The sequence below is a fragment of the Echinops telfairi genome, unplaced genomic scaffold (assembly GCF_000313985.2).
Source record: "Echinops telfairi isolate 266 unplaced genomic scaffold, ASM31398v2 ScPeMD7_2291;HRSCAF=2852, whole genome shotgun sequence".
Taxonomy (NCBI): domain Eukaryota; kingdom Metazoa; phylum Chordata; class Mammalia; order Afrosoricida; family Tenrecidae; genus Echinops; species Echinops telfairi.
Window position 1 is genome coordinate 42,693,927 of NW_022106189.1, and position 8,089 is coordinate 42,702,015.

Genomic DNA, 8,089 nt, shown 5'->3' on the forward strand with positions numbered 1-8,089 from the left:
AAGTTGGAGGCTTCTTTTGACTTTGAATCACTTGGGGGGCTGAGGAACCAGGATTAGCTGGAGACGATTGAATCCAAGTTCCGCAGGTCAGAAGGCACACTGCTGATGGTTCTTAGGACTGCCAGACAATATGGCAGGTGGTTCCCTCAAGTTCCTGAGGTCCCTGAGACAGTTGCACAGATCGAGAACCCGAAGAATCCAAGCAAGTTTCCCACAGTCTCCATTGAAAAAAGAAATTGGCCACACCTCCAAGGTAGCCTCCTTTCAATTGCATCATGGTTGTGACCTGAGTAAAGGTTGCTTAACCTTACACCTGCTTGGTTGCTCACAGGAGATCCCCTCATGGAGATGATGACATTGTGTTAGGTCTTATTGGAGGATTCCTTAGACCTTAACTGCCAAACCACTGAGAATCCTGGCCCAGTCGAGTTGACACTGGGCTATCCCAACTATCACGAGAGCTTTATAAGATATTTCAACCCTACCCCCAGTTTTGATATCACGTGGCCGGGACCCCAGGAGACATGCTGAAGCAGAATATAACACACATGGAATGTGTTGTCTTGCTTGCTCATTTCTTCATGATTAGCCTTCTGCCTCATTCCCATCCAGCTCCACCCTTGCCCATGACCACCCCTCTGGCCCTACCAAACCGCTTTCGGGTGCTTCTTTTTCTTGGGTTCATTTGCAGCTTTAGGATGATGGGTTTGGGAACTGGGCTCATGTTCACTGTCAAGTCCACATCAAGGATAACGTTGGGCTATGGCATGGGCAAGCCACCAAGGAGGGCTCTGTCCCAGGAGTCCATGTGGATGGGAGCTTGCTTCATTGTGTGTGGAGGCAGGTCCCCCCACCCACCCACCAAGAGTTCTCCATTGAACACTAAGGTCTGCAGGTACCTGCTCTCTGATTCCTCCGGAACTCTGCCCAACCCCCACCTGCTGCTTCTTGGCTAGGGCTGTAATAGCTTGCGCCATGTTCCAGAAACGACTAACTGAGGGATTCATGTCCTCTGGGGGGATGACCTCATCATACTTACCGAAACTGAGAGGAACGAGCTTCCTCTTCCTCTTTGGCCTCTGAGTATTCAGATTCCCGTTCTCATGGGCATGGGTGAAACCCCACTTGCTGTGGGCAGTGTTATCAAGCTGGGTGTCCTCTCCTGGAAGCCCTGCTGCACCCTCAAGTTCACCGTCTTCTCAGCCCATCCTCTCATCTTCTTTTACAGTCCATGGCCACGACTGAGGCTTCTCCTGTAGCGTGTATGCTCTTGTACATGCATCCATCCAATGACATCGTGGAATTGATGGGAATTTGATGAGACTTATGAGGCCATAAAGAGCCCTGGTGGCACAGTGGGTAAAGCACTGGGCTGCTAACATCCAGGTCAGTGGTTCAAATACACCAGCTGCTATGTGTGAGAAAGATGGAGTTGTCTGCTCCTGCCAAGATTTAGTTTTGGATACCCCCATTGCTCCAGGGGGACAAACAACAGAAATTGGGAGTGGGGGTAGAGAGCAGTTGGTGTAAAATAATAATTTATAATTTATCAGGGGGTCACAAGGGGGGGTAGGGAGAGGAGGGAAAAAAGAGCTGACCCTAAGGGCTCAATAGAAAGTAAATGTGTAGAAAATAATGATGGCAACATATGTACAAATATGCTTGATACAACTGATGTATGAATTGTTATAAGAGCTGTAAGAGCCCCCAATAAAATAATCTTTTAATTAAAAAAAAAAAGATTTAGTTTTGGAAACCCAAAGGAACAGTTCTGTTATCTCCTACAGCAGTGGTTCTCAACCATCCTTATGCTGGCACCCTTTAATACAGCTCCTCATGTTGTGGTGACCCCTTGAAACCCTTTAATACAGCTCCTCATGTGGTGGTGACCTCCCAACCATAAAATTATCTTCGTTGCTACTTCATAACTGTCATTTTGCTACTTTTATGAATCGGGCTACACCTGTAAAAGGGTCATTCAACTCCCAAAGGGGTCGCGACCCACAGGTTGAGAACCACTGCCCTACAGAGTCCCTGTGAGCAGGACAGGCATCAATTTGAATGTGACCCAAGAAAGTGTTGTGTGTACTATTAAGATCTATACATGGGCTTCAAAAAGTTCATGGGAAAAGGGTATTAAAAGAGAATGGAATTTTCCCAGGAGCTTTTTGAAGCCCCCATTAGGAAACTCTCTTACAATGCTTGAGGTCAATCAAGGCAGCAGGGACTTGAGAGCAAGACTTGTGGCCAATAGTCAATGGTCAGGTCACACAGTCCATGGTTTTTTCTGAAGAAGTAATACTTCTCATGGATAATCTGCTTCCAGTGGGGCAGTCGAACATCAGGATCCGGAGCTGAAGTTTAGGACAGACACCATCTTGCATCTCCCCTTCCCATTTGGGAGACATCCTGACTGTCCAACTGGGTGCATACAACAGGCATCTGATGGGGAGAGGCCAGCGATACTGTTAAACCTCCTAACTGTGAGAGAAGAGATGCAGCTCCAACTCTGCAGAGTGCTGAGGTTAGAGCTCTTGCTTTCAGAACTCGGCTGGAGCTTGTATGTCTCCATTCGGTGGTCAGGCACATGGGAAGGGTTCAAAGAAACCGTATAGACTTGATGGAGGGCATGTTGTTGGGGCTATTATTTACATCAGTGGTTCTCAACCTTCCTAATGCCGCGGTCCTTTAACACAGTTCCTCATGTTGTGCTGACCCCCCCCAACCATAAAATTACTTTCGTTGCTACTTCGTAACTGCTATTTTGTTACTGTTTATGAATCTGGTGACCCCTGTGAAAGGGTCCTTTGACCCCCAAAGGGGTCGAGACCCACTGATTTACATGTAGGTTCTGAAGATGATGATGGTAAGTGTGTGAGGTAAACTCTTGTTCACATTGAGTCGATGCCAACTCATAGCAACCCTATAGGACAGGGTAGAACTGCCCCTGTGTCTTTCCAAGACTGTAACTATTTATGGGAGTAGAAAGCCCTATTTCTCTCCCCTGGAGTGCTGGTGGTTTCAAACTGCTGACCTTGTGGATTGCAACTGAACTCCTAACCACTATACCATCAGAGCTCCGTGGTATGAGGTAGTAACGTCTAATGAAAGTGGTTGTTCTGTGCTGGGCTCTGGGACCTTCTCACAGAATCTGCACGACTCTTGGAGAAAGTATTATGATGACCCTCCTTTTACTGTATATCAACCAGGGGTTCACACCACTGGTGCCGGGGAGAGGAAGGAAGCTGTGTTCATCTGTGTGCAGGTTTAGACAGTTTGCATAGTTGTTGTTTTTTTCTGGGGAGGGCTGGCTTCTGCAAGTGACTATGAGCTCCATGCGGGCAGCCCTGATGTTGTGTAAGGTGTTGGGAGCCCCCATGGAGTTGGCCCCTGGCTCAGGGTGCACTCAATGCACTGTGGAACGGAACATTGCGTGGTCCTGGACCATCTCCACAGTCCGTTTAGGAAGATCCATGTGGCTTCCTTGGCTGATTTTTGGAAGTAAAACAAACACCAGGATTTTCTTCTTTCTTTTTCAAATCATTTTATTAGGGGCTAGAACAACTCGTATCACAATCGACACATCCATCCAGGCCTCCTGTGCGGAAGGAAAGAATTCTACCATGGGAGCACTGGTGGCCCCTGGGATGTGTCTATACTAGGGTGGCAGTCCTCCACAGGGGTGTGCATCTCTTCGCGACTTGACGTTGAGCAATGCATGGTGGTTGTTTGAATAGGTCAGGATAGGAGTATTTACACCAGGGATATTGGCAGGGTGATCCTGGCTGTTTTCCCTGGCAGGGTGATCATTAAAGCCGTAGCAGCACACCGTGGATACAGTGACGAGCAAAAGGCAGTCTACGGTCCTAAGGGGCGAGCAGGGAGTTTTGCAAAGGCTGGCCAGAACCCATGGAGACCATGGACCTGTGGCCATATCTGTTGAGCCTCAGGCCAGGGCTGCTGGAAGGGGTTTGGCTGGGTCTCTGCTTTCCTCCCCGAAGCAGGACCTTGGTCATTCATCAAGTTCCTCTGTGGGCAGCCAGGGCAGCTGGGCTGTTCCTGCTCTTTGAGTCATCCTGGGGAAGACTTCAGAGAACTGAGCGCCTCAACTGTGAACTCTCATGAGGTCAAGGGCTCAGCCCTGTTTACTGTGATCTGCCCATCTCTTTGTATTAAGCTCCACACATAGTACGCTCTCCCAACGGTGCAGCTCAGGTAAGCCCACAGTGAGCTGCTCAACTCAACCAGCCGAGGTGGCTCCGGTGAGTAGGTGAGGGTGGAATGTTGTCCTTGAGGCCGAGTTCCAACAAGGAGGCACGTCAGCCAAAGAACGCAGAAAATGACAGGTTTGACTGGTGACCTTGGGTAGGGGAACTGGCCTATGGGAACCTGAGGAGAGTGGCGGGTGGGGGTTAGCATCTGTATCCTTCCTCCTGCTTGGTAAACCTCTCAAGTTCAAGTTTGGTCCTGTAAAGCCTGGACCATTCTTTGGTGGGTCTGGATTCCTGTGGCATCAAAGATGACTTGGGCACATGACTCATTCATGGAAACTTGATGAGTTCCAGGTGGGGAGCTGCAGGGAGCGGGCAGCTGGGATCTGGCAGCGGGACTCAGCTACATTTATAGGTTAGGGATGGGACAGCAGTGAGTTACATGTGATCCGGTGGGAGGCCAGGGACCTGAGGCTCACAGAGGGAGTTGAATTTCATCCTCTGCATTGTTGCCACCTTACCTTACCCCATTCAACTTACTGACCTGGTCCTGTGGTCAGCACTTTCCTAAGTATGTACTACTCGCTCACTGACTGACATCGAGTCAATACTGAGTCACAGTGACCCAACAGGACAGGGTAGAACTGCCCCTGTGAGTTTCCGAGACTGTCACGTTTATGGGAGTAGAAAGCCTTTCTCCCACAGAGCTGGCTGGTGGTTTCGAACTCCTAACCTTGAGGATCACAACCCAATGTGTAACCACGAAACCACCAGGGCTCCTCCGAAGTACTAGGGAGCAGGTCAACTTGGAGGACCAAAGAATTGATGCATTTGAATGATGGCATTGGTGAAGAATATTGAATGCACCCTGGATTGTCAGAGAATGACCAAATTTGTCTTGGAAGAAGGACAGCTAGAATGCTTCTTAGAAAGGAGAACAGTGGGAACTTTGTCTCGCATATTTTGAATATGTCGTCGTGAGACACCAGCCCCTGGAAACAGTGCTTGGTAGGAAGGTCAGCCCATAGAGGAAGACTATCAATGGGATGGATGGACAGAGGAGCTGCAACAAGTGGCTCAGACATAACCATTGTGAGGATGGTGCAGGGCCAGGTCAGGATTTTGCTTTGTTGTACATGAAGTGGTCATGAGTTGGAACCAACTCAACGGTCCTAACAAGGCGACGGAGAGTCTGCCATCCCATCAAGGTGTATGTGTTGGGCACCTACTAGGTGCAGGCAGCAAGATGGATCATCGGGGAAGCCAGCCTCCCTTGGAAAGGCCTCCTGTTTCACCTTGACGGTTCCATTTCAGAGACTCTGAACGAAAACAAGCACAGCTATTATTTAGAGATGGCATCTGTTGAGTTTGATACTTTCTTCTCGAGTGCTGTGGAGTCAGGAAAATATTCCAAAGGATGGCATTAACATCCCTGGAGGTATGGGGGAAATGTGGAATTTGAAGTCAGACAGCATCTTGGGTTCAACTCTTGGCTGGATTCCCATAGTTGTCTGACTCTCTGGGCCTCGACTTCCTCACTCTTCAGGATGGGCAGAACCATAATTCCCACCCCTGGACTGGTTAGGAGGAAGGGATGGCCTTTGGTGCCTACTTGATGTTTACGAAGCAACCTCTGTGCCAAGCAGCGCTGAGGGGACCCACAATGGACCCAGAAGTGAGCAGGGATCCTTCAAAGAACCAGCAATGCGCAGGAATCGTGCCCAGTAGCCTCACTCTGCTGCAGTGTCATCCTGAATGGGAGAAAGGGGACCCAAGGATGCCCCTGAAGTGGGCAGCAGCTGCTCTCTGCTCCTCTGGCTGACCCAATTCCTGACTTAGAGCAGACCTCTATTAACTCCCTCTTGGATGCCCGAGGCAGTCCCCACCCTGACTTCATCTCCAGTCGGTTCCTATGCGACCTAGTGTTCCTTGATACTGCAGGTGGGAAATCTTTGGGAGACGCCATTTGTTCCTGATTCCATTGCTCTACCCTCACCGGTAGCTCCCACTGCCCTTGAAAACACAGTTCCTGGACTTGGATTTTGAGTGCTTGCTTCCCTGCTCACCACAGAACTGTCCCTGGAGTACCTTGTCCACCAGCAGTGGCACGCTGGTATAGTCTTCCAGGCAGCCCACGTGTCCTTACACTTTGCCTTGTGTAATCTGGGGACTCTGCCATTCCCCCCTTGCCAGAGCAACTTTGCCCCCCTTGACTCCACACCGAAAGACCTTGGGGAGTCCCGGGGTCGTGCAGATGGTCAACACTCCTGTCTGCTGACAGAAGAAAGGCTAGAGGTCCAAGTCCACCTGGAGGCACTTTAGAAGAAAGGCCTGGATGCCTACTTCCAAAAAAACTGCCCCTAAAAGGCCCCCCTGACCCACACCACACATGAGCTAGAGTGGGCTAGACCTTTGAGAACCAGGCCTTGGCTGGATTAGGCGTGTGGCCTCTTCTCTGCCCTCTCGCCCTCAGCACAGCAAGGTCCTTGTCTGTTTCTCACATGGTCTTAAGACTCCGAGTTTCATTCTTTCTGGTGAAGCCACCACAGGCTTTGGAGCCAGGGAAACCTGAGCCTAATCCTCCCTGGACAAAGGGTCAGGGACAAGTCACTGACCCTCTCTGTGCCCTCCTCTGTGAGAGGAAATGATAGCACCCACCTTAGGGGGTTTCTGAGGAAAAACAAAGCTTGCACTTAGAAAGTGCTGGGACACTTTAATAATAATAATATTATTAATACCCCGTGCCTGGCCTGGAAAGGAGCCCTGGTGGCTCAGGGGTTAGAATGCCTTGTTGCTAAACAAAAGGTCAGGGGTTCAAAGCCAGCAGCCACGCTGTGGGAGAAAGATGAGGCAGTCTGCTTCTGGAAAGACAGACAGCCTTGGAAACCCTCTGGGGCAGCTCCACTCTGTCCTGGGGAGCAGCCCTGAGTTGCAATTTGCTCGATGGGAATGGGTTTGGATTGGAGTGGGACTGGTCTGGACCCACACTCAGCAGGCAGCCCAAGAAAGGTTTCAGTAGAAGACCCAGTCACATTCCTCCATGGCCTGGCGGGTTCTGGAGGACACATTTTGGGTCCTTGCGGTGGATATCCCTAGGTCTGGGGTCTCCCCTGACTGGCTGTGGCCTGAAGGATTCTCAAGGTTGTTGACCTCCGAATTTGAAGGGATTGCCCAAAAGGTGATGGCATGTGAAGGAGGCTTCCTTTCTCGATGCCCCACTGGGTCCTCCGCAGGGCTCGAGAGCAGGGGAGGGCAGCCCCTGCCCATCTCCCATCTCCGGGCTGGCCCAGGGAGAGAAGGGTGAGTTTCTCCGGGCAGTGCGCCTCCATCTCATCTTGTCCGAGGTTGAGAGGAAGACAACATGGTGGCAGGTGGCAGGGCCGACCCAGTGGGCCACTTCTTAGGTAACTCCAAATCGTGCACAGGCACACTCCTAGGTCCACAGCGGGCTCCTTCGCGTCCCAGACGGGCACACGCTGGGGTCTGGCCCTCGGGGCTGCAGAAGGCTGGGGACGTGACCGGGCCTTGCCCAGGAGGTGCTGGGTCGCTTCTGAGGATACTGCCCAGCGGACCATGCTGGCTTCCAGTGAGCGACTCCGTTTGGGCGACAGACAGCAAACAAAGGCTTGTCCTCTCAGGAACGTCATCAGGGGCGCCCAGGCCGACGGCTCCATTGATGACCCCGACCCCCGAGGGGGCACCGCGAGGGGCACAGGGCTTTGTTATGGGCCCACAGAGAGGGTCCGTCTCCTGGGTGATGGAGGGCCACTCTGAGGAACCCCGGCGAGCAGTGTGCGCTGGGGGCACGGGTCGGTGGGCAGCTGGGCCAACGAGGGGGCGCCCAGGCCTCAACGCACGGACCCTCTCGTCCGCGACCT

General features: G+C 51.5%; 1 pseudogene; it reads right to left on the reverse strand.

The window, feature by feature from the left end:
* Positions 1–644: 644 nt before the first annotated feature.
* Positions 645–8,089, reverse strand: part of LOC115870670 — a 102,002-nt pseudogene continuing 94,557 nt past the window's right edge.